The sequence below is a fragment of the Haemaphysalis longicornis genome, unplaced genomic scaffold (assembly GCF_048455015.1).
Source record: "Haemaphysalis longicornis isolate Haplotype H1 unplaced genomic scaffold, Haemaphysalis longicornis Haplotype H1 scaffold_3, whole genome shotgun sequence".
Taxonomy (NCBI): domain Eukaryota; kingdom Metazoa; phylum Arthropoda; class Arachnida; order Ixodida; family Ixodidae; genus Haemaphysalis; species Haemaphysalis longicornis.
In genome coordinates this window covers 114,696,617-114,722,821 of record NW_027526335.1, presented here as the reverse complement: position 1 = coordinate 114,722,821, position 26,205 = coordinate 114,696,617, and the positions used below count along the sequence as shown (strand labels likewise).

At 49.2% G+C, this 26,205-nt stretch overlaps 1 protein-coding gene across 4 annotated transcripts in view; it reads left to right on the top strand.

Annotated features, from left to right (window-relative positions):
* The window catches only part of LOC144175026 (dopamine receptor 1-like), a 545,209-nt gene that overhangs the window by 214,578 nt on the left and 304,426 nt on the right, over positions 1–26,205 (top strand). For 3 of the 4 annotated variants that reach the window (XM_077704046.1, XM_077704044.1, XM_077704045.1), the window contains one exon: positions 17,768–17,844. The exons of the other annotated variant lie outside the window; for it this stretch is intronic. The gene's annotated coding sequence lies outside the window, so the exon portion shown is untranslated. The remainder of the gene's footprint in view (positions 1–17,767; positions 17,845–26,205) is intronic. 4 annotated transcript variants of the gene reach the window in all.

Genomic DNA, 26,205 nt, shown 5'->3' with positions numbered 1-26,205 from the left:
GTAGAAGAAGAAGAAGTAGAAGTAGAAGTACAAGAAGGAGAAGAAGTAGAAGTAGAAGAAGTAGAAGTAGAAGAAGTAGAAGTAGAAGTAGAAGAAGAAGTAGAAGGAGAAGTAGAAGTACAAGAAGGAGAAGTAGAAGAAGAAAAAGAAGAAGAAGAGAAAGAAGAAGAAAAAGAAGAAGGAAAAGGAAAAGGAAAAGAGAAAGAGAAAGAGAAAGAGAAAGAGAAAGAGAAAGAGAAACTGCCACCAGTTTGTCCCCGCAAACTTCTTGCCAACACTATACTCAACGCTACAGGTATCGAAGAAAGTTGTGCGCGAAATAAATGCATTTACTCTTTTTTAAGCTACCGCCGTGCAATATATATAAAAAAGGCGTCTTCAGGAGTCCAAAACCAAAGGCTTGATTGATCGGAAGAGGAAGCAGAAGCGGAAGTGTTATCCGGCTCCGCCAACCGGAAACGACAGGTTGGCATGAGACACTTGGGCACCGCCGAACAAGTGTCTGCGGCGCCCACCCAATTCAATTGTACTCGATCACGACTGAGTCGGGCGAGTTGATAAATGTTCGTAATGACAAACAGCGCGGAAAGAACGAGTATACGAAGGGAAGCGACGAATGTTTGCGTGTTGTTCGCCTCCACCTCCATTTTTTTTCGTCCTATTCTTGTATATTTTTTGTTAATGTGAGAAGTTCCGTTTTTACTATAACGAAACCCAATCCCGTTTTCTGCCCTACATTGCAGTAGTCGACTGTTTTATGATTTATAACACGAAGGAATGATTGATGCCTATCGGCGACTGCCTCCGACGCGCTCCTAATCGTATCGGCCTTTTGCTGAGCCAAAGCATTTTGAGAAGCCTTGCTGTGAAGGAGTGCCTGCCTCTTTTGCGCATGCGCTCTAACTGTAGGGTTTCTTTTATCTACTTTGCTAACTAGGACAAAATATCTGGATTGCACAAGGGCTGAAAATTTTAGCGCAGAACCAAGGAAAAGAGGGAGGGAAAAAAGTGCGGGCCAATCCACCCTGCGGAGGTGGTTGGGAAGCGAAGCTTTATACACCACCCACTACGGGTGACTACGGCCCTGTTGCGTTCATCACATGTTACACTGTACCTGTAACACATTCTTTAATATTTCCCTTCAGCACGACATTCAGAACGGCCTTAAGATCGGTGTTTTACACACTCAGACTTTGCTCCCCGCAGTTATATTCTTTGTGAACGTTCACTCTATGTCCGCAGATGGTAGTCGGTTGTTTCGTATCGGTGTTGCACACGAGTTCAAGCTCTTCGAGGACGAACCACTGGCGCGCACACAGCCGCTACACCTGCCGTGGGCGGAGCGCACAGCGACGCGAGAGGTCGTGTGTCGCTATCACGTGGCATTCTGCGTGAACGCGGCGGGTAAACCCGCAGCTGTGCTCGGTGACTACACCGTATGTCTCCCCGTTTACGCGTGCGGTCGTAGCTCAATTGGTAGAACAACGGGCTCTCGCTCCTTTTCTCTATTCTGTCCAGGTACGATTCCTGGCGGTGTTCGTAAGTTCTTTTATTTGTTCGCGGGAGTTTTCTGTTGACGCCGACGGTCGCGACAGAACCCTTGGCTGGTAGAGGTACAAAGCGTCGCTTTAAAAATATGTCGCCATCCCGCCCTGCGAAAGTGCATGTACAGCAAAGCTGTTGTAAACCGATTCCGGACCCCACATCGAACGCCGTTTCATCGAACGCCGTTTCATCGAACGCCGTTTCATCGAACGCCGTTTCGTAGAAGCCGTTTCATCGAACGCCGTTTCATCGAACGCCGTTTTATGGAGTACTTATTTTGTTTCGTGAAAGAGACCTAGAGCAAAGTGGTAGCGCTTGCGCAAGCTTGCTGCCAGCGACGTGGATACGCGTAAGAGATACGACTCTACAAGATACATGTACCGTGCTCGCATGTTCGTTGACCCGATGTGTGCATGCTTGTCACGGGAAATTGTATTTGCATTCGGCTTGAGGGTGTTTCATTGATGTCGTGTTATGGGCAACTTTGAACGAGTTTAGTGATATATATAGCAGATATTTCACACCGAAGCGTTGGTATACGCGCTTGGAGTTCACTATTACAATACGTGAAAAACCGAAGCTCTGCGTTAATGGCTACGCCTACGTTTGCGACAAGAAAGTTCAGCACAAGTTTTACTGGAAGTGCGAGAGTTACGGACCCTGTAGGGGGCGCGGCGTAACTCTGTACGACGTGGGATCAGAAGCGCACGATTTTAGTCTCCAAAGAACACAACGATGTTCCAGACAGCACTATAATATTGTTGAAGTGCTGCAGGCCAATCAAGAAACCAATGGGTGGCAGCAACTTTTGCAAGTGCTCCATTGCAAATAGTCCAGGTGCGTCTTCCTATACTTGTATTAGTCGCATGTCTTGCACTCTCGTCGCTAGTTATATTTGTGCTCTAAGAACGTCGGTTTTCGATGCAGTAAGTATCGAGCTGCCTGTCATCGAAGGGATGGCAGACTATAGCCTAGCAAGACGCCCTGCGGAAGGTGATTGGGAGAACCAGGGGATAACTTTTTACAGCAAAGCTGTAAATGGCTAGGATCCAGCAGATCGTCTCCGGTCCCAGAGCGATGTAGACAGGAATCGCTAGCGAGCGTAGCGCCACGTTGCGGAGCCCACTAAAATCCTCGGAATCGTAAAACTGTGCCCCACACCCCCGGGGCATGGAAAAAATCATACAAAATTAAAAAGGTCCTACGGCCTTCATGGAGCAGGCGCCTTGATTACCATACCCGCGCTATAATAAATTTCTACTGACGATTCCTGTGTGTTTTGTCTGGCCGAGGTTGAGCAGTTTCGCGTGTGCCATGAAGAGCCGTTCTGCGCACGCGCAAGGGGCATTGGATTGGATTGGATTGGATTCGATTGGCTTGGGTTGGCTTGGCTTGGCTTGGATTGGATTTAGGTTGGATTAAAGTGGATTGTGTTGGATTGTGTTACGTCATAGCCGCGGCAGACGCACTGGCTCCGGCGCGTGCCCAGGTAATGTGCGCCTCAATTGCGCAGTAGCCAAGTCTGACGCTGCGTCGGAGCCGATTGATAGCCGTATCACGTGGCTCGTGAAGAGGCGTGCTGAGCCTGCGCGAGGAGCAGTGACTGGACAGGACTGGACTTTCAGTTAATAACCAGGAACACTGCTCAATCGCAAATTACAAGCAAACATGTTCTGCTTCGTGCACCCCTGGGACTACGACCCAGTCAAACCTCACGTGAAGGCTCGGCACCGCAGCTTTGCTGGCCATCCCTGTTCACGGGGTGGAAGGGCTCTGATTTTTTCCTTCAGAGCCCAACGATCTGAGCAGTTTAGTTGTTGCGGATGTGTTCGTGAAAGCCGGAGACAAATTTTTTCTTCTATATAACGGAAGGTTCCCTGCGGAACACGGGTATTTATTTTCGCTACACATCAAATCTTACAGTTGCTTCCAGAAATGGGTTGCAACTACATTAGATGCATTCCTGTTTGAGTACAGTAAATCTGATTTCCTTTCAGTCTCCAAATATGCTTTGCGATGGTACATTGAAAACTGTGCGCGCCACTTTTTACCAGTTGCACAGGTTTCATGGTGTGAAACAGTTTGGTGACCGTTTGGCATCCTTCCCTGTAGCGCACTGCATTCTCTTCAAAAACGGATGAAGCCTGCACTTGTTTGTTCCGGGTAAGGAGGTTCACTTAAATGGGGCCTTCAGAAAATTTATTCTGGTGGGTCTAAGGTGGCCGTCTCTTTTTACGTCTGTGTTCGCCGACGGCTCTTATTGATGCATCCGACAACCAATGCTTTAATCTGTCCCCCCCGATTCATCATTACCGATTTCAAAGCTGGAGCGATCAAATCCCTTCGTCAGGTTTTTCCGCAAAGTGTGCACCATGGCTGTTTTTTTTTTTTCCCTATCTCGAAATGTGTTTAGGCGTGTTGAAAAGGTTGCCCTGCAGACACTTTGCGCAATTGACGCCAATTTCTCAGCACTGTAAGGCTGCTGTGTGCGCTTGCGTTCCTACGATCTCCCTGAATCCTCCTACTAAGTCACCTAGCCAAGATTGTGTTTCAAGGTACTACGTATTTCTGTTTGCCCTTTTTGTCATGTGTTCGACAACATAAAGCATGGTTTCCCCCCAGCGGCATCGCAGCTGCTAAAGTGGTTTGAGAAGAATGACATTGTGGGCAAAGCACGTCGGGGGACTATGTGATTCGGTCGCCACCATAGTCTGCTCAGCCTTGAGTAGCTTCAGGGCAGCCACGGGGAAACAATGCCGGGAAGAGCTGGCGCAGTCGCTTTCTCAAAGTTTTGGGCACGTCACACCCGGTTTCAACTGTTTCCTCAGCCGCCTCCTGCAAGAACATCACGCGACTGAAGAATAATTGAATCTTTGCTACGAAGCCAGATACCGCCAAAACAAAACAAAAAAAAAGCAATCGTTGCACGAAAGGAAAACATCATGCGGATTTGCCTGACTCTCCGACGAATGCCGGTCAAAGGTTGCCTATAAGAGCGCAAGCTCATAACCGGAAAGATTGACATAATGCTTCAGTGTTTTATTTGTCCATTTTCACCCACCTTGAGTCATTCATTACATTACACCTCCTATTTCGTTTAATTAAACAAAATCTACTGTATACTTCTGCGTAATCTTCGTTGGTTTGCTGCGTGGAATCATGTTGGCCGGACACTGCGTGCGGTTACCATTGAGGACCCATTAGCAAAATGGTTTGGACTGGGGAAAGGTGGCGAGGGGTGAAGCCATCATATGGGGTGATGAAGCATCACGATGGCCGGGAAAGTGTCGGAAATTTTGATGCACCGATGGCAGGTGCGTGCGCCGATTCAAAAAAACGGCATTCGGCGTAACGGCTTCAAGGAAATGGTGTTCGATAAAACGGCGATCGATGATCTGTCCCGGAGCCGTAGTAAACCACTAAAAATGGGTATTGATGAGGGTATCAAATGTTTCTTGTCTCGGCGGGCTTGTCGCTTGCGCTCGGCTAGTGTCGCCAAATAAGAATACATAGTATTCGCGCAATTTTCTCTTATTGTTCCGTACTGTCGACATGATCACTCACCAGCTCGCATTACGTGACATTTGCTTACACTGCGACAGTTCATAAGCACCACCATTTTGTTGTTTATGCATTTTAGTCAGTCAACTCTGGTAGGCTTAGCTTGTCCTACCTGCTCTGCGGCTGCGCACGACTGACGTCGTTCGAACTGCGAATCAAAGATAATGCGTGTAACAGCATATCAGCCACAGAAGTGTGTCCAAAGATGCTGTTTTGCTGCATCTTCGGTAGTGTTGTTACCAAAATACCCTGTCGAAGTTGACGGCGAGGCCGTAGATGCGTCAATCTCGCAACACTGATAAACCCCAAAATTGCCGCCGATGGTGACTTACGTGCCTCTGTGGGGGTTTTCTACCTTATCTACTGACACGCTCAGGTGGCGCTCGGCTTTTTTGGCCGCAAATGCTGGGTCCTCTCAAGCCCGACGCATGCGCTCGACGTCTTGGGCAACAACTGCTCTTTTCAGTGACTCTAGTCCTGCCTACCCGTCAAAGATAATCTGCAAACATAATCTTTACCAGGAACACATGGTGAGGGGTCCCATTGTTCCCAGGCGTCTTTTCACCCATAATGCGGTTTCGATGCTTGTTTGGGGGCTTGTTTAAACGAATTCTGAGGTCTATGCTGTATGCCTGATTATCCTGCAGACCTTGGCGGCTTGGCGTTTTCGCGCAGGGAGATGAAAGGTACAGGTATAAAGCTTGGCTGTAAAAAATAGACACCATCCCGCCCAGCGAAAGTGGGTGTCTAGAGAAGCTGTTGTAACCCGCTACACATGCTGATCGGGGAGGGTATGAAACGTTCCTCGTTGTCTCGGCGGGCTTGTCGCTTGCGCTCGGCTTCTCTGGGGACAAATGCTGGGTCCCGACACATGCACTCGGCGTCTTGGGCGAGAACTGCTGGGTCCTGCCTAGCCTTACGCATGCGCTAGCCCTCGAATGACGTCAGCCCCCTTTCCTTTCGACAGCAGCTGCAAGCCAAATTTTACCGGAACACATGGGAGGGAGTTCTCCTTTTTTACCGGCCCCTTGTTATCCGTCATATCGTTTCAATGCTTGTTTTGTGTTTGTTCTTTACACGAATACTGAGCTTTATGCTGCACGCCATATTAGCCTGCCGCATACGCTCTGCGTCACTTCTGGGTCCTGCCCAGACTGCGCATGCGCTGGCCCTCGAATGACGTCAGCCCCCTCCCCTTTCGAGAGCAGCTGCAAGCCTAATTTTACCAGAACACATGGGGGGCGGGAGGTGTTCCTCCTGTTCACCGGCGCCTTATCATCCACCATATGGTTCCAATGCTTGTTTTGTGTTTTTTTTCTTTACACGAATACTACTTTTTCTGATGCGCGCCTGATTAGCCTGACTCAGGCGTTCGGCGTCTTCGGTGATAGCTGTTGGGTCCTGCCTAGGTTTTTTGTTTACTGCACGAAATTTTCCGACCAACGAAAGGCTAACAGCTTCGCTGTAGTCTGCATGTGGCAGGAAAGTACGCCCCATCCCACTGGAAATGCCGGCAAATGTGCCCCAACAGCTCAGAAACCGTAACGAACCACTCACTGATTGCTCTACCTTACTATGATACTTATTGTGTAGCCTACTAATGGGATAAGCATGCGTCGCATGTCACCCTCCTTATGCCTACAGTCTTACGTCAGCGAATACATCAACGGACGGTGTCGTTGCAGTATTGTAAAGCTGCCGTTGAAGTGGCTGAATCCGCTTATTTCTTCCTCCTTTTTGGGGGGGAAATGTGGCTTCGGAAATGGGGTTGGGAAATGTGCCTTCCCAAAAATACCAATGGCGCGCCTTTATTGAACCTCAACGGACAGTATTTTCAACTTTTGGGGGGTTTGGGTTTGTTTTCGTATTCGCATTTCATTTGTCTATGACTGTATATCTCGAGTAGATTAGTTAATAATAGGTACCATTTTCAAGATAAAAACTTATATATCGTTAATTAGATGTGTGCTTTGTGTAGATTAGTTCTCGATGGACGCCATTATCAAGATCAGCAGAGTCAAAATAAAAGGGCGCGCGTGTGTGTATATGTCTTCCTTATGAATGACCCCGTCGCGCTCAAGAGAAGCGAAATGGGCTCATGCCTTTCCCCTAGATTCTGTGTCACTTCAACATCGTCTGTTAAAGCGCTTCTACGGTCACCCACCTTCACAGAGTGGGATGGCTCACGATTCTTTACTCGCTCGTTGTTCCATTGGCGAGATTAAATTCCGCAAAACTAATTTATCCCATCATTTCAAAGAAAACGAGAGCTAAGGACACAACACAAAAACAAAGAACGGCAACACAAATGTGCTTTTTTCTTCTTCAAGCGTTATGCACCAACTAGCCCAACAAAATTTATCCCGTCGTTTGACTTTGTCCCCTTCAAACTAACTTCACTAGAAGCATTTTGCGGCTGGGTAGGCTGATCTGTTGATGGCCACGTCGACGCTTCGCAGATGTTTTTTGTAGCGCAAGCTACACTACGCTAACTCGGGCGCTCTTCGTGGGGTGACCAGTTTTGCCTTTGAGCGCTTGAGGTCAAACCACACCCCCTTCCGCAAGCGCCTGGCACGGAGCAGCTTCCCGATAACAGGGAGAGATAGGCGAGGAAGGAGACGTGTGCAGGATGTGGCGGAGGAAGGCCATGAGACCTCGGCCGCAGCTACAAGCGCGCGCCACGAAGGAAGGCCACAAGGCCACGTGCGGCGCAGACCCGTGTGCGATAGAGGATGACGAACATCCAGCTGTGGTCCCTCGTACAGAGGCGAGGCTTAAACAACGCCATGAGGCGAAAAAGAGGAAAAACGCTACTGCTGCGTACGGCTTCTCTACCTTCAAGTCTTGCGAATTAGTGTGAGATTCCTTCATTTTTTCGAATTGGTTTAACAGGGATATGACAAACGAGGCTCGAGCACAGAGAAATCACCGAAAAATATTTCGTTAAAGTTCTGCATAGATGTTGGGTGGCCTACTTTGAACAATGCCAGACGACGGCCTCCTTCTACTACTCTTCTTCTTGTCGCTCCTGACAAAAATGTTCAACCCTAGCATTACGCGTCCCTGGGAGGGTCGGTGGCCGCTGCTGTGGCGCTAAACCCCACGTTGCTGCCCCTTAACGCTTGCTTTCATTCATCGCCCGGCGTGTCTCGTCGACGAGCAACTCGCCGTCGCTGTCGTCGCCGGTCTTGAGTCCATAATCCCCGTCGCAGCGGTATACCAAGCCTCACGCATTGTTGCACGCACCTCTGATGGATCGACAGCCGCTGCAACGTAGCACACGACGCCTACAGCCCCGCTTCCTCACAGAAGACGTTACGTACTCCTGCAAACACCCCCTAGATACGACGAAAGCCTGCTGATCACCTCTTTATACTTCTCTTTCTGATCATAGAAGGGAGTGGGTGTCAAGGGGTTGTCTGACCTAATTAGGTCCACTGCAGCCGCGCTTTCTAATCTGGAGCAGTTAAGGAAGATTTCCGCTACGCTCTGGGGAATTTTTCAAGGGCTGTTTGATCTCCAAGCTGTCGGTTCCGTTTTTGTGCTTGCGCGCCCACGCTGCTCAAGCAGCGGGGTAGGCCGTTTGTGTTGTGCCGCACGACCTGCTGGAAGCAGCTCGTTGTGATCATGGTAGGCTTGGTGTTGACGCTGGCAATAGTAATACTACCACTTTCGCCATCCACCTACTGCCGTTATTAGCGTACGTACTAATGTTGGGCACAATAATTGTGTTTATTTTTAGAGAGAAGGATAATAAAGCTTAGTTTAGCGACTCAAGTCCGAGCCGCGACGTTATTATGCGTCTTCAGAAAATGGTGCTCCACGGTTCTCTCTGAATGTGGAGGGGCAATGGTTGCAGGGGTGTGGGTGGTGGAGGAGAGAATATGGCGGCATTCATCGACCATTGGTTAAATCCCACAAGTGCGGGCGCTTTTGCGTACTCCCGCCGTCGGAAATGCGTCCCCCTCTCTACAGGACATTCATCCCTCGACAACGCTGGGAAGACGTGGCCATCGCGTAAGTGATTCGGCTCTACTAATTATGTATCTATTGTATTGTATTTTCATTTAGGGCCCCTTCTACGGCGGGTAATATACGAAGGGTGGGGTTAGAAAGGATTTGAAAATACCAAAAAATGCAGGATACACTGGGGGATGATGATAATGATGATGAGAAAACTTCATTTTAGTCGACGTGCTGTACACCGGGGGAAAAGAAAAAAAATAACAATGCGAAATGCCGACTAACATGCAATCGACGAAGTTAGCGGCCACCACTGGGGTACGCAAAGGGTGATGCCCTTGTGCTATCCTCCATTGCATCAAACTCGAAAATTCCCTGACGGAGTTCTCGAGTTGAGATGGAATGTAGGACAGGATGAGGATACTGACTCTGTTTTATTTTTGAATAGCTACAACCGATGATTTTTTTTGTCCTAAGTGATGCTACAGGCCAAAGTGTCTTTGACGAATGGTATCACTATGACGGTCAGCCATTTTATAGGATCCCTGAGAAAGAACAAAATTGAACAATACCGTCGGGTAGTTATGCATAGAATACGCCCACTACATCCCAAGTGTCCGTCATTCAATTTTAAATCGGCGTTTGTTTTCTTGCTGTTTTATTTTGTTTGTTATGCTCTTCCCTTCTTTTTTTCTTGGGTCCAGCAGTAGACAAAGATAAACGCAGGTATATAGTACAGGAGAATTTTTCATGCACGCTAAGTCAGTCGCTAAATGAAGCATTACTAAGTGATGAAGAAATAATGCGAACGATGACATTTGAGCAAGAAAGGAAATACGTATAGTCAATTACGATCACGCAGTTGGCAAGAACGCATTGTGTAATAAATTAGGTCAGCGGGGTTTGTAGTTGCCAGCGAAGCTATAAGTTCTCAGTACCCAATATCAGCACTGCTATTGGGTAGTTTATCCGAATAGCCAAAGCCGAACGAATGAGGAATGAATGTATAGACGGGTTCGTGCTGCTAATCGTCCATCTCCTCCCTTCCCTATCTCCGCTTCGTCTCGCACTATCACACCACCTTCTGTTGCTAGTACTTACCACTGTTAGATAAGACCACCATGCCGACGTAAAAGAGATTGAAGTGCAGTCTATCGCTTACGCATTAACTGATGTTTCTCGGTACTGCATGGTACTGACGTTGTTCTTAATGACGTCATGGCGTCTTTGACGTTCATGAACACGAAGGATGGCGAAACATTTTCTATTCACACCTTTTCTGCAGTGCTTCGATGCGAGAGGGGATTGGACACACACTTGGTCGCATCCCGGCTCAGCTAGAGGAGAGAGAATATATTCGTGACATGCTAGGTAGAAGGGAGTAAAATTCAGCCATTAAAAAACTACGTAAGGAGCAAGAAACAAAACTCAGAAGATTACAGACAACCACGTTCTTCAGTTCAAAACGTTTGCATGGAATATGCCCGGACGAATATAAGTCTTAACGCGTATACCTGGGTATAAAGGTGCAACTATGCAACACGGTATGGGCCTGCAAGACAATATAGAAATTCCTAGGATAAAAAAAAAACCCGACGATGACTGGTGATAGGAACTGCTATCCAGGGTACATCCGAAAGTTCAGCCCGAGCAGATCGAAAGAGCAGGAGCGGCTACCCGGCGCGGTGGCCCAGTGGCTAAGGCGTTGCGCTGCTGAGCACGAGATCGAGGGTTCGATTCCCGGCCGCAGCGGCCGCTCTTCTGATGGAGGCGAAAAGCAAAAATGCCCGTGTGTACGAGATTTCGGCGCACGTTAAAGATCCCCAGGTGGTCAAAATTAATCCGGAGCCCTCCACTACGGCGCGCCTCATCGCCTGCGTTGCGTCGGCGCGTTAAACCCTACAATCAATCAATAAGCAGGAGTGGCAGCAGGATCCAATGTACTGCCGGAATGGAAGGGCCGACCACCAAGATCCAAATAAGCCTTAAATAATCATCATGGTCATCATCATCATCATCGTCGTCGTCGTCATCAGACGAGTCGGAATGCTCGAAACGCAACGCACTGTGGCTCGAGAACGACCATGCTTTCAGACAATTCATAATCACAGGAATGGCCCTGTAGCAGCCTTGAATGACCTTAAACGGCCTTGAACTGGCTTGCGCGACCTTAAAAAGGCCTTGCCGTGCGCTGTTAAAAACTGCTCAAAAGTGGCCTTCCCTAAGCGACCTGGTCATTTAGTAAAGATGTTGACTGGAACGCTTGTTGGAGCCGTAAAAGTCTTGGTTGACTACCAGGTGTGGGGCTTCCTTAGTAAAGAAAGCCCTGGGTCCGGGTGGCCTGCCCCGTTCAGCTTACCAGGTGTTGATGATCCTAGTTTGAGCAGGACAGCCGACCCTCTCCATGCTCGTGCCAAGTAATAAAAATTGCCTTATTCGTATGGCCACCACGAAAGGCCGGTTTCACATGGAAGGGGACTTTATTAGGTTTAGCGCTGAGTAGAACAGCCAGGAACAAAAACGAAGGCAGCAGAAGGAGCTATCCGTAACAACTGTTGCAGACCGTCACTCATAAAACCGAAGAACCACTTGGTGGCGACGGCCACTTGCTGAAAGTTGGCGCCTCTTCGAAACGGCAGACGTATTCGCCTGGCGGTAATATTGCGATGAAAGTAGGATTGGTAATAGTGAGCCTTTCATGCGACAAGCGCGGGCAAAAGCGTCGGGCTTCCACTCTGTGGTGTCTGAAAGCACTTTTTCTCTTCGTATAGTATGGAGCATGGCAGAGGTTGACTCGAGCCTGAGAGCACGAAGCACAGGCACGTAGGGGCACGCCTTTGATCTAACGCGACAGCTCGAAAGAGCTCGTGTCGGAGAAATGGCGGCGTTCCTGCCGGGACGCGATCATCTTGACTGGACGGATCGGGATGTTTTCAACGGTCCAAGTTTTTGTCGAGCGATCCCCGATCCTGGCGTCGTCTTTCGTCGGTGGAGATAGAATGCGCAGCCCGTGCGGTGGTTAGACTACCGGTAGAAAGAACGCGTGCGCGATGCATGCGGTGCCGTCAGCAACTGCAGAAGGCTCTTATGAGTCGTCGTCTTCTACGAGAGCGGATGACGCATCCACGTTTACTCCTGATCTGCTATCAGGTTCCACTCATAAAGGCGGAGCTTAAGCATGCTATAAGTTGTTTTAGATGCAGAGCATCTCATGCACTCGCCTTGTCCCTCCGGCGTCGTCGTCGGCGTTGTCCGCCCCTCCCCCATTCTCATCGCCGCGCCAGCTGCACTCTCCACCGCTCACCCCCTCTCCTCTCCGATAGCGAACACTTTCTCTCGCGAGGGGCATTGGATTGGATTGGATTGGCTTGGCTTGGCTTGGCTTGGCTTGGATTGGATTGGATTGGATTTGGATTGGATTGGATTAAAGTGGATTGTGTTGGATTGTGTTGCGTCATAGCCGCGGCAGACGCGCTGGGGCCGGCGCATGTGCAGTACTCTCTCTTCCGCGGTTTCCTCTCCGGGCGCGCTGCGCATATAACCGGTGTGCCGCTCACCGGCGAAGCAACATCCACGCTTGGCTCAAATACCTAGAGTCCACGCCGCTTTACAAGTACGCCAACGTCGTCATCGACTGGGACCGGCTTACGCAGTCCCCTCAACGTTATGCGCGCTATAAAACGCGGTCCCTTCGCCGCTGCGCCTATGCGTCGCATCTACACAGGGGTTCCCGCGAGGGGAGGTGGGAGTTTTTTTTTCTTTTCTTTTACCGGTTCAAGGCTACAAGGCTTCGAACGTATGCCAGCCAGACATGAACTGTAGAGCACCTCTGGTTATTTATGTCTGTTTAATTGAAGTGAATCGTAATTAAGCAGGGTTTAAAGTGGATTAAAAAACGAGCCAAAGTAACCGACAACGAGGCGAGTATAACAGGATAACTATGAGATGAAATGAACGTGTTGTATCAAAATTTCTTTTATTAGTTTTGTGATAACGGTACTGGAAGCATGATGTCTGAGCACCAGTGTTTTTGGTTTATGTAGAGGTGTGACAGACAGACAGACAGACAGACGCACGCATGCACGCACGCACACACTGGAATTTCTTAATAATTCAATGATTAAAGTCAACTGCTGCTGTTTTTAACGCGGTAGTGCTAATAGGCTCATTTTTCGATTTTACCGTCACTACTAACCGTGCGCTATTAGCCGGCTTCATCAGACATTCCCAGGAAGTATGTTATCAGTGCTAACAGAAAACTACAACAGAGGCAGCCAGATACGAGGGCTCGCCGGAATCGGGAATGCCGAGCAGCGGCAAACAAACACGAGGACACATGACAGACTGCCCTGCCCAGCTTGTCACCTCAAAATCAGCTTGCGCTCACTCTGGGGCCCTAGAATTTCGATTCAATCCATAGGGTCTACAATTTCTTTATCCCCTTTTCCCAAGCCTTCAATAAATCTTGCTCAAAATAGACACGCCTCTCTCTTTGATGGATTGTGGGGTTTAACGCGCCGACGCAACGCAGGCGACGAGGCGCGCCGTAGTGGAGGGCTCCGGATTAATTTCGACCACCTGGGGATCTTTACCGTGCGCCGAAATTTCGTACACAGGGGCGTTTTTGCTTTTCGCCTCCATCAGAAAAGTGGCCGCCGTGGCCGGGAGCCGAACCCGCGACCTCGTGCTCAGCAGCACAACACGATCTCTCTCTCTCTCTCTCTCTCTCTCTCTCTCTCTCTCTCTCTCTCTCTCTCTCTCTCTCTCTCTCTCTCTCTATCTCTCTATCTCTCTTCCCTCTGTTGGTCTTATTAAAAACCCAAACGCTCACTCAGGCCACCACAATAAACACTGTTATTTTGGCTTTGACACTGTTGGATTCGCTCTCCAACTGACCAAGACCCCGCAGCCGCACCTTTTCACACCCATATCTTAAGTCACGCAAGCGTAGAGGTCCTCTGAGTTTCCTGTTCCGTGGTGATTAAAACGATTACGTCTAGCATATAGCTCTCGTCACTGAACTTCAGCACTTGAAAAGCATAAATTGCAAATGCAGCAACTTCGTTCCAAAACTCTCCCTCGACCCAAAGTAACGCTTGCGCGTCATACATCTTAAGACCTAAACGTAGATGTGATCTACAACTTTTTTCTTTGAAATTTGTTTGCAAACCAGAACAGCGCGTAGGCTAGCGACACCATCCTCTTCCCTTACGCCTTCCAATAGGCTGGTCCCTCAGCCCCGCCTCTATGCCATCACCGCTTGCAAAAGAAGTCCATCAACCATTTGGGGCAAGGAAGGCCGAGACGGTGACGTCGGCCGCCTTGAATCGTGCCCACGACATCGAGTGAAGCGACGCCGCCATGTGACACAGCGCTCATCAAGCTAATGCACCGTCCAGCAGGCGCGGACGCCCCATGTCAGCAGGGTTTGTCATCGCGGCCATAAAAGGGCCTGAAACAAAAATCAAACTTCATAAAAAAAAGCTTCCCCAACGCTGCGCAACTTCCCTTTCCGCCAGAAAACTTTTGATTTCGGTTCCGTAATGCACCTGTCGTGCCAAGCCTTCGCGAACTCGGTCAACGCATGCGTGGTCGCGTTCTGCCAGCTATTATTGTCCTTTGTTGATTTCTCCCAGGTTTTGCTTCGTCCCAGCGGGCTCGTGAAACGGGTGACAGAGCGCTTGGCGCTGGCGATGATGGCGAATGCCGCTGCTATCTCTGCACGTGCCGCGGCTTCAGAGCGAGCGTTAAGCCATGGCGCGCTCTGAGGCCGGCGCGGGGTCTGTTCCCATCGGTATCATTGTTTTTCCAATCTCCCACACTTCCCTGTGGATTTATTCGTCGTGGGAACAAAACATTGTTTGTTCTCCGTGGCGGTGTATTACACTCCCTTTGCATTGTCGCGTAATATTACCCGTTTACCGGAATACGGAGAGGCGCAACTCCGGTAAGGCAGTCCGGATTCGGGGCGTAATAATCATATAAACCTCACGCAGCTCACTGGTGCACGCGTCTCCCGTGAGGAATGAGGTATCGGTACGCTGTAGTGAGTTCGCACGCGTACCGGCTAAACTGCAACTCAATGGAAGAGATGCCCAAATGACAACAGCCGAATTATGGGAACTACGCTTGAGCTAACACCACCCCCCTCCCCCCCCCCCTCACACACACACACACACACACACACACACACACACACACACACACACACACACACACACACACACACACACACACACACACACACACACACACACACACACACACACACACACACCGGACGATGCGCATTACAGGAGTTTCATGTGATCACCGATCTTAGTTGCATATTCGTTCTGCTGTGTTTTGATTTCTCAATAGCGTGAATCTTTAGTTATTTTCTTTGTTAAGGCGAAAGCCTCATCAAACGCGAAACCTCACCGTCGTTGGCGTCGGCGTCAAAATGAATGACACAAAAATGACCGCCGCTCTAGCTGAAATAACTAAATAAAAAATTGGCTGGCGATTACGATACCCTCTAATGCGATATTTGGGCGCAGCAGCAGTGCGCTGAGGCAGCACTCACTGGTGGGTTCTCTCGACGCAGCGATGATGAGCCCCTGCGTCGGCGGTGCGAAGTGCGCGAACTGCGTCTTAAGCGAACGCCCATCATAGTCACGCGCACGGCCCCCTCACGTTTTCGCCAAGCGTCGCGCCGTAGAGCACCTCGTGCGGGCACAGCATACTGCGCCCTCCCCTCTTCCACCGCACACTTTCGGAGAGCGCTGTCTCGCGCCGCCACGGCGAACCTCCCTCCCCTCCCAATTTCGCGACACTCTCCTCCTTTGCATCCTGTCATCGTTCGCTTTTTCTTTCACTCGTTGGTCTTTCCATCGTTCGCTCGGACACGACGACGCGACGCGGCTCAGCCCAGAGACGGCCGCTATAGGTACCCTAAAACACATCTGGGTTCATGTGGGGTCTCCAGAGCAAAAGGCAAATGCGTTACCACTGTGGTGTAACTAGGCACCCTGACAGAGAGAGAAGAAAAAGCCTATTGCGTTCCGCGTGATAGGTGAGCGTGACGGCACGTGAGTATAAAAGGTGCGCGCGAAGGAGAGCTTTGACTGCGTGGACGCTGCCGTGTGAAATGCGGCCGTTTTACATGTCGTAGTGATTCGCGTCAAACGAACAAAAAAATTCGCGTGAAACGAAGAAGAAACGAAATAGACGCCAACACGATGTAGCAATAAAGACGTCTTCGATAATCCCTACGCTTCCGCCTTTAAAGCACGTGAGCAGACTTTAAACTTCGATGATTTTTTTTTCTCTGTTCTGAAGTGATGACATATAGACGGGCTGGCACGTTAAGCATGCAGCCAATTTTGCGCTTGATTTTTATGAATAAATTAAGCGCATGTTGAGTTTCCACGTGTCAACTGTACCCTTACAAGCAAAAGCTCTTTTTTTACATGCGTAACAACATTACTAGTTTTTTTGTTGTAGTAACCAATTAGTCAACTTAGTGTCACATTTTCTGCTTCAGGGAAACGCCCGATGACCTCATGCCCCGCAGTGATTTAGTGTAGATCATTATGTGAAAATTCAACAATTTCTTTAATATCATACTGAAAGTATTGCTGTGAGTAAGGGAGGTGAACGAAAGGCGACTAGGGGCGGCTGAAAAGGTATTCCGTCCATGCTATTGCGTGTACGCCCCTTTCATCCACAACTGTGCTTACGAGGCGCCGCCAGCAATGAGTGAAACGACGGCTACCAAATAGAAGAGAAACAAGGATGCAGCCGGTGTTCTTTCAGAAAGCGTAGTTACGACACTTGAGGAATTAAAAATAGCCGCACTATTTCCTTTTTCCTTACGGAAATCGATTCCGAGGCTTCGCGTTCAGTTTCAGATTTTACCTGTTTGGGTTTCATTCGCGATTTACTTTACCATTATTCTCGAAACTAAGGAGCCTTTTCATATGTTTTGAACACATTCTCAAATGATTGTTTCCCGGATGCAATAGATAAAATTTTTGTCGTGTTTTTTGCCGGCAGGGTAGCGAGAGCGTGCAGCTCCAGCTTGAATAAATCATTTGAGGAGTGATTCCAGAACTGTGTTGTGGACGATGCGTTGGAGGGAATAAAAGAACCTTACCTGCACCATTCTAATGGGCATCGACTCGTGTTTCTTTTATGATTAAAATTAGTGTGCTCAATCTGAATAAGTTTTGCCTATTTCTTGTTTCAACCACTGCAAGAGTGCTCCCCTCAGCTCCTACTTTTAAAATAGTCGAGCTTGCTGGTTTACTGCGAGGAGCACTGCAATAATCGTCGAACCACTTTCGCCCTCTTTCTGAGATCCCACCTGTCAACGCTTGCCGTGTGTTATGTCTTTGCCGCCCGCTGCCGCCTGTTAGTTTTCTCGTCGTCTGGCATCGTTATTGCGCTGCTGTGCTGTCAAGTCAGCTTATTCTTCCTGCGTTCTTGCGTTAACTACAGGAGAGACACTGTCCATCCGTGCTGGTTGGCAGCGAATGAGCGTTGTATATAGGACAAGACTGAAGAGAAGGATATACGGATAAAGAGGAAAAAGTAAACAGTTATCTTGTTTTTGTCCGAAGTTGTCAGCACTGTTCTTTTTGCCGGCAGAGTACCGGTGGGGGATAACTGATGGTCATTCCCGTGTTTTTTGTTTTTTTTTTTTCTTTCCGTCCAGGTGGAAGATGCACGGGCGGACGTTGCTGTGAACATGGCTGCGACTGGGAACTCAGGAGGATCTGGTTGAAAGTATTGGTAAGCGACCATCGGAAAAACAAACCGAAGTTTGCTGCTATTTCAGAACCTTGGCCCCAAGGAAGCCTGCTGACTTTCCTTTGGGGCGGTAATAATCTGCAAAAAAGAATATGGCCACGTATCTGCTCCTCTCGTTGCAAATGTCGACGAAAGACGATAGTCGACTGGCCCCCCCTGCAAAATAAATGCCTCCCTAGTCTTTCCCGCTCACCTTTCATGCTGTTCCTCTCCCGTCTCGTTACTCCCAAGATAACACGCTAGAGGTTTGCTCAAGTTAATTTAAATTGACCGCGTTGTAGTGATCCAAGTCGGGTGCCTCGATTCCAGCGCTACCGTACGGTGGGAGACCAGCGTCAGTCGAAGCACCCTACTGCAATTTTTATAGAACCACGTGGCCCTACTCCACGAGCGTGCCAAGCGGAACGTGGAACCTATCTAGTGGAACCTTTCGTTGCGTTCGCAGTTCAATTTTTTAAATGCCGCCAGGAGCTATAGTAACGCTGGCAACAGCAGGCGACGGTTTCTTGCAGTTGATGTAGTATTTCATTTGCTATCGTAGAAACCAAGCATCCATGAATTTTAAGTGCGAATGCACTTCTTAAGCGACCCTGAACCTGCGTCCACCGGCGATGTCCGCATAGCATACCCACGTGGGGGATTGGCCAGGAATCTCCTCGTCTTCCTTGGCAACGGGGGGAGATGGGCGCGCGCTGCCTGGCCGCTGACATGGCACATACCCACGGGGGGGATTGGCCAGGAATCGGGCGTGAGAAGGGCTAATGCACCCGCTTAAAGGAGTACTGACACGAAATTTCAAAGCTGAGATCCGCTCTAGCAATCAAGTACAACGACAACACAAATAGGTGTCTGTGAATAAATGCATCTTTCTTTCTTTGTAGTTGTGTGTGTGTGTGTGTGTGATCTCTCTTTCGCGAACATTACCGAACCGCGCAAATTCAACTCGTGCATTCGCACTTTCACATTCTTCCCCTCGGGGAAATGCGGGGAATTTTTTTAATGAGGGACGCTGCAGATATCACTTATGTATTTATTTGCTACCTTATGTTTGCGTAACGTCTTGTTCTTGTTCAACAGTGTTGACAAGTATGAACATGGTCACCGGGCTTTATAGACTTGGCGGTGGGTATGTTTCCCTTTGGCCGGGTGGCTGAATCGAGTAACAGACAGACAGACAGACAGACAGACAGACAGACAGACAGATAGACAGACAGACAGACAGACCGAACTTTCTGCGTTTAAGCAGTCCAAGAAATACTATCGTCTTAAAAAAAGGGATGAAAGAAAACAAAACAGCTTAGATCGCGGGAATGAGAGAACGTGACTTTTTCTTTTTTTGGTCCCGGACACGAAGGTTGACATCTAGATGCTGGGTCAGATGTGTCTCACCCAGAACGTTCGGTCTGAATTGCGGAATTTCCCCCTGTGCGATTTTCAGTGAGAGTGTGCCCAATGACTATGTACTCGAGCGCATCGAATATCCATATGCGTCACACACGCGCGTTTCTATGCGTTTGTGTCGGTGCCTGTGTTGAAAGTAATGGTCTGTACAAGTGTATGCCTTTTGCTTTAAACAGTGCGGAAGTGCACAGGACTGATTGAAACAGTCTTGCAAAATATGCCGGTAACGTCTTCGCCCGAGCGGCACTTGTAGCGTTAAAAATATCATTGTTTCACCATGTGCCAGCGAGTTAAGTGTCGCGAAGACAATAGGCCAAGTGTGGCACCTCACTACGGAGTACCCATTCTTCCTTTGTGAAGAGTATGTAGTCCACCGTGGTACGGGGTGGCTGCTAGCTTCCGCATCTCCGAAAGCAAAGCCATTCACGGAGCAGCATTCTCTAGGCAACGCATTATCTCCTACCACCACGCATGACAAGCAAAGAAGATACCGCACGAAGCCAATATTGAATCACCGAGCTGTTCAGTTCAGTTTGTAGGGCTGACACTGAGCCCAGGAAGCAACCTACGTAGCGACACTCCCGGATAGCCCAGCTCCGGAATCCCCACACGAACACGATCGTACACGTCCATTAAATCCCTAGATGTCAAGCCGTTGCGTCATCCCTACGCGTTCCGAGTATGCGGAGGTGAAGTTGGTGAAGTGCTATGCAGGAATTCCCTTCTAATATATACGGTGGTGATTCGCGCGGTGTATGCATGTCATATACAAGCCGGAAGTTCCGATCTGGGCGTCAAAAAACTGTTACGTGGTCGAGCAGAGTCATTGGAGGTTCCATCGCAATTTGGCAGTAAGCACCCGTCTGCCGAAAGGATGGCAGGTTGGAATCCACGTCTGGTGGGGCTTAGGGGAGGGTCGCCTGCAGTAAACCTGGTAGCCGTGACTCGGAATAAGCAGCAGTCTACGGAATAAAGTGGCCATGGCGCATCCGCTTCCTGGTGCTTTTACTGGAGTTGGAAGTAACTGTGAAGTCATGCTACTGCAAACGCAGGACCCAATGGCTGAGGCATCGAGAAAATTCTTAGGAATTAATAGCCAATAGAGGGCGTACTAATCTGCGAAAATGTTGATTGATTGTAGGGTTTAACGCGCCGACGCAACTCAGGCGATTAGGTGCACCGTAGTGGAGGGCTCCGGATTAATTTTGACCACTTGAGGATCTTTAACGTGCGCCGAAATCTCGTACACATGGGCGTTTTTGCTTTTCGCCTCCATCAGAAAAGCGGCCGCCGCGGCCGGGAATCGAACGACATCGTGCTCAGCAGCACAACGCCTTAGCCACTCAGCCCCCACGGCGAGTCTGCGACAATGTTAAACAGCTGGCCATATATACAGGTATGGAATGAACATCCGCATCGACAAGGCAAAAACGCGGGCATTCTTGTTCGGATATAATTTATATATATATATATATATTGTGAGCAGCTTCGGGACGTCCTTCCTAGCCCGTTTCCGTCACCCACCGACACGGTCGTCCTGGTTTTCCGAGGTTTCCAAGACGATGGTGTTTGCTGGATAAAGCTAATCGACGCCCTTGCTACCCACCACGCCTGGCGAAAATGTGATGACCTACATCTACGAAAAGCTGCGCCTGCTCGCAGACTGTGACTTCACCTGGGTGTCTCCTTTTGCGAGACAGTATATCATAGATGGCCTGTCCGACCCCGTTCATGCTGCAGTCCTAACCGCGCAGCCGCCGGAAGAGAGCCCTCAAGCGTTCATCCGCCTGGCAGCAGAATTGCAGCAGAGCACCGCCCGGTGGTCACCGCAGGCTTACGTGCAAACGTCGGCGCAGTCCCTGGAATGGTCTGCTGGCTTCGGACCGGAGGCGAGCAATACGTCACAAAAGGCTGAGGACGGGACCACAGCTACGTCTCTGATCGTCACTGAAGACGGCGCCCTTCATCCCAAGTCTCCCTACCAAGCCAGTGACCCGCCGATTGTTTACTGCGTGCATCAGCAGGCGGGTCTTCTCCGTGATTGGATTGATTGGATTGATTAAACTTTATTTAAGCCGTGAGAACGACGTTTTTACGCGCCGCGACGCGGGCCTCGGCGTCATCCTGGTGGCTACTCATCCGAGACGTGAGCTCGCCGTTGCCGACTCGCGAGTCTCATGCCTTGCGAGCGCCTGCAGTACCTGCTGGACGGCCCAGTCTCCGTGAGCCACCTTCGACTTGCATCGGGTCGGAGAAGTGTTCGATCTCAGAGAGCCGATCACTACCGTCGCCCAACCCCAGTCCGCTGGAGCAGCGGCCCATTGCGTCGATACTCACGTCCGTGGCCCGGACTCCAGTATTCCAGGGCGGATCCTACCACCTTGCGGGCATCTCGACGCTCCCACTCTCGAACGAGGACAACATGACGCCCGGAAGTTCCCTGGAGCACTTCAACACCACCCTGGTGACGGCGGAAGATCGCCTTGCATCCACAACGACGTGCTACTGCAACAACCTCACTGAGCGCTTGTTGTTCCCACAAGAACGCGACAAGACGACCGAAATGGCTCAACCCGATGAAGCTGAACAAAAAGACATTCCAGGGAAACCTACGAAGCAGCGAGAGATCCAACTGGATGAAGAAAAGAATGAAGCACAGAAGGATGCACCTGCCAAAAACCAGCACGTTTCAGCGACAGTTGCTGAAGCCGACGACGACGAACTTGCAGGAGGCAAGAACGCTGAAGCAAAGGCAGAATCACTCACCAAGGAAAAAACAGAACAAGACAATAGTCGCGGGGCAAGCCCACAGAACATGACAACGGAAAACATCTCCCTAGAGCAAACTGGAAAGGAAGACACGAAGCGGAACGTGAGACATTTCCACCAAGCACAGATGTACAACAGTCTCTTCCGCCGTTGCTATGCCGACCTTTATGCCAACCTTAGAGTCAAAGTCAAGGACCCACGCCAAGAGCTCGTTGGTGCTCGCCATCGCAGTGTGGCCGAGTGTAAAGGCACGAAGCTTTGCCAAAGAAAAGCTGCAAGCGCAGTCAGCGGCCAATCCACCATCAGAGCAACGAGGACGGCGGCCGACTGGAAGCAAAGGAAGAAGCGCGAGGCTCGTTCGGACTGATAAAACATGGCGTCTTGAGAATCGGTTGCAAGTTCATTACAATATATATATATATATATATATATATATATATATATATATATATATATATATATATATATATATGTGTGTGTGTGTGTGTGTGTGTGTGGCGGGCGCATCATGATACAGAACTTGCAAAACACCAACTAGCCCACTCCCAAGCCTTGCCAAGCCTTGTTGACACTCCCGCTAGCGTTGATTACACATCACGGTGTTTGGTGGAAGGGCGTCTTGGAGGACTTGAAAGGCCCTTGGCAATGGTCCGAGCAAATGAAGAGGGCGCAGGGCGCAAAATCTGTGACCGCGGGGTAGCGAGGCTAGGAAAGTTTCGAATAAGAGGTCAGGAAAACAACACCAGACCAAGAATGCTTCCAGAACTTTTCTCGGGGCGGCTTATAAAAATTGGCAACTGCGTCAATTTTATGAGGGTCAGGACATATCCAGTTTGCAGATGAGGTGTTAGATTGAATTTTTTAGATTTCAGATGTTCTAGGCGGGGATATATCGTTCGCACATTAGAAATGGTGGTGGAATTTTGAATCACCGTGCGTTAAAGCCAAAAGAACTCACTCCCCTCATTGCATGCAACACATTGTCGGTTTAGTGCATGTGTTTCTCCGACAATGGCAAAGCACACGAAAAACGTTTTAAATGTATGAAGCATATATGTATATAGGTACCCTCCAGGCGCTGTACACGGCCGTCAATTTTGTTTTCGGCTTCACCCGGGCGAGCAAAAAACGGGCTGGAAAACCTTGGATGAATCTCGCCCAACCAACAATGGTACCTTCATAGTTACAAAACCACTGTTCCATCGCATCGGAAAGGTAGATAACAACGTTTCCCCGTTTTACCGTTTTTACCTCTCGTAACCCCCGCCCACCTCGGTTGAGCCAGCCCTCTTGAGGCTGGTGCATCCAGACATTCTTCAAGATGGCGTTTCCGAAGGAACTCACCTTTGCTGCACCTGTGCTTCAGGGATACTTTAAGCAATTCAAACTCAAACAAAGAAAAAGACATCTAACCCTTCTCGCCATAATTTGTTTTTTTGTTTTTTTACATGACGGTTCTGTGATTAAAACAATAGGAAGTACGCTTCAGATTAACTAAACATGATGAAGCCCTCAGGCTGCTGCACTAAATGGTTCTGTCTCTGCTGCTCCACCTACGGCTTGTCGACTCAGCGGATCCGCCCACTATTTGAATAAACGGGCGAGGTCCTCGGGGAACGGATCTCTGGAGAACGAACCACCCCGGGAAATCGTCGAAAGCTCTCGACCATGAACTGCGTGCTTGGGGGCGCTCTGCTTGCTGGCTGCGAATAAACGCCAACAAAACCTAAGGCTCCTCGCACTTGTTTACCTTCTTTACTCAGGTGCGCTCGGTCCGTTCTGATTAGCTCATTGGGATTTCAGCTGTATTTTGCCTAGGAGTGTGCTCCGTGCGCGCGTTAATGAGCTAGCGGGCCCTAAATTATGAGCAAACGCTACTGCTTTCAGGCGTCCCGCAAGGCTGCGTTTTGAACCCCCTTCTTTTTTTGCGTTTGGTTTATTATTTTGTTTTTGACTCATCTTTAACGGCTAAATTTTTCGCCTTTGATATCTTTTAAAAATAAAATCTGCGTCTTTACTCAGCAAACAAAGCAGTACAAAAAAAGAATACGATGCAATTCTCCTTGTGGCCGATCGGTCTTAATTAATAAACTCTACGCGTCTAAAGTACCGTTGCATTTGAATGAGACGAACTTTTAATGTAAACAAGCAGTGGGTGCAGGAGGTAGCCCGCATCTTATGTAAAATGAAACGAACGCACCTCATCCCCCCGAGAAGCCAAATGCGAAATCTCGGCTGCTCGAGGGGAAACACTAGCGATGCATTTCAGCAGATTCAACTTTTACTTTATGAAACGCACATCAAACAACTTTTGGAGCATGCTGCAGCCGTACCTGACGCAAGCTCGTGCGACCTGCGTACTTCAACAATATGAAGAATGCATGAAGCCAGAGAGATTTATTCATGGATGATGCAGTTGGTAACCATCAACGACAAGTCTTCCAGGCTAGTTAAAAATCCAACCGCCACGGCGCTATCGTTAATTACTAGGTTTTTGCTTCTTGTATAATGAAGGCCTCCAAATAAGAAATAAGGACGCGTTCAACCAGCTATTCATCTGCCAACGTACTCTCGTCCCCCAATGAAAGTAACCCATTTTTTTGTGTAACAACACCATTCAAACTTATAGTTTGTTCTTGTTGCTTTTGTCGTCACCGTAGTCGTAGTTGCACATCGGTTTAATGGGTGATATTTTGTAGATGCACTTTCCCATACGGCCTAGCACTTATATTCGATATATCTGCCTCATTTATTATTTACTTGTCTTCTTTTCTTTTGCTCGGCGTTGTTTTTTCTTGAACGGCGTCATCTTCCTCGCTTGTTGTTTTACAGTGCCCAATACTGACAGTAACTTGTAAATAAATAAACAAACAAACAAATGAATAAATAAATAAATTGCCCGGGGCCCTTACGTCTGCTTACGGGCTTTCAAGGCGAAAACCTGGCGATACGTATTACAACTTCAGGGCTGCTACATCGTATTTGCGCCTTTTTCTTTGCTTTCCTTACATCGTCTTTCAGCGCGAAATACTCCAACAGGCAAACTTGTGACACTCGCCACAGCTTCACCAGAGCCAGAGTTCTGCGTGGCTGGGATGCATCTGTTCTACTCACCTGCCGTCACGTTCCCTTGCCACACAGCTTCTTTTCTTTTCTTTTGAGGTTTTGAGGGGAGGGGGGGGGAGAGGAGAGAGGGGCCCGAAACTGTCTGACTTTGCGTGTCGACACCTCATCAGGCCCAGGGGGGAGGTTGGAAGGAAGGAAGTGGAAGGAGAGGAACAGTGCGAGTTTTAATCAGAGTGCAAGTGGCCGAATCGTAAGGCGGCAACCTTTGCAGGTGTGCACGCGGAAGGGGAGCGCCGTGTATAAAGAGGAGCATATGCGGCGGTGGAAGAAACAGCGGCGGCTGTGGTTAAAGTGTCTGAGGAGGGGAGGGGGGGGGGGGGGGGGGGATGGCTTATCAGAGCACCTCGGCCGAGGCTGGAGGGGCGCAGATGGCTTGCGAGCACGCACTGCTTTAACTTCTGCTCCATAGCTGGCAACGTGCGAAGACAGATAATTGGGCTTCTAGTGTGGAGGTCCGGAGTCAAATCCCACCGGATCACTCCCGTTTTTAAGTGCAGAGCACTTTCGGGGCTCGCCTTGTCGTCGTAGCTCGCTGTAACGGTCGATGTCAAACGACTGCCGGAATCAGGCGGGGCCGCGAGATAACGGACCCAAGTAGAGCCCGGCGCTAAGTCGTTGGGTGTCCGGCAGAGGCTTCGAAAACCAAGCGGTTTAAATAGTCATAACCATTGTAAACTCGTGAAACGCTCGCGCTTGTCATACATCTCCCCGTTGTTTATCGCAAAAAAAAAAATCTGCAGGTACATTTGACGCAAAATGTAATTCACCAGCAGCACCCGCGTTCATTTATTTCGGAACGCCCGTTAGGTTGGTTTTTTGCGATAGTAAGCGAAAAAAAGTGGCAGTGCAACGCCGGCGAGTGCGGGAGGAAAAGCAAGCACAAAAAGAACACAACTCCTCCTGGCGCTGTTTTAGGCGGGGGGCGCGCGAGCACTACTAGGGAGATGGGAAATTTGAATTGCTTTGGGAGATAGCAGTGAGCGGATAACGGCGCTACAGCCCATTATGGCGAATCAATTATTATGTGCACTTCCGTCAGCTTTCACG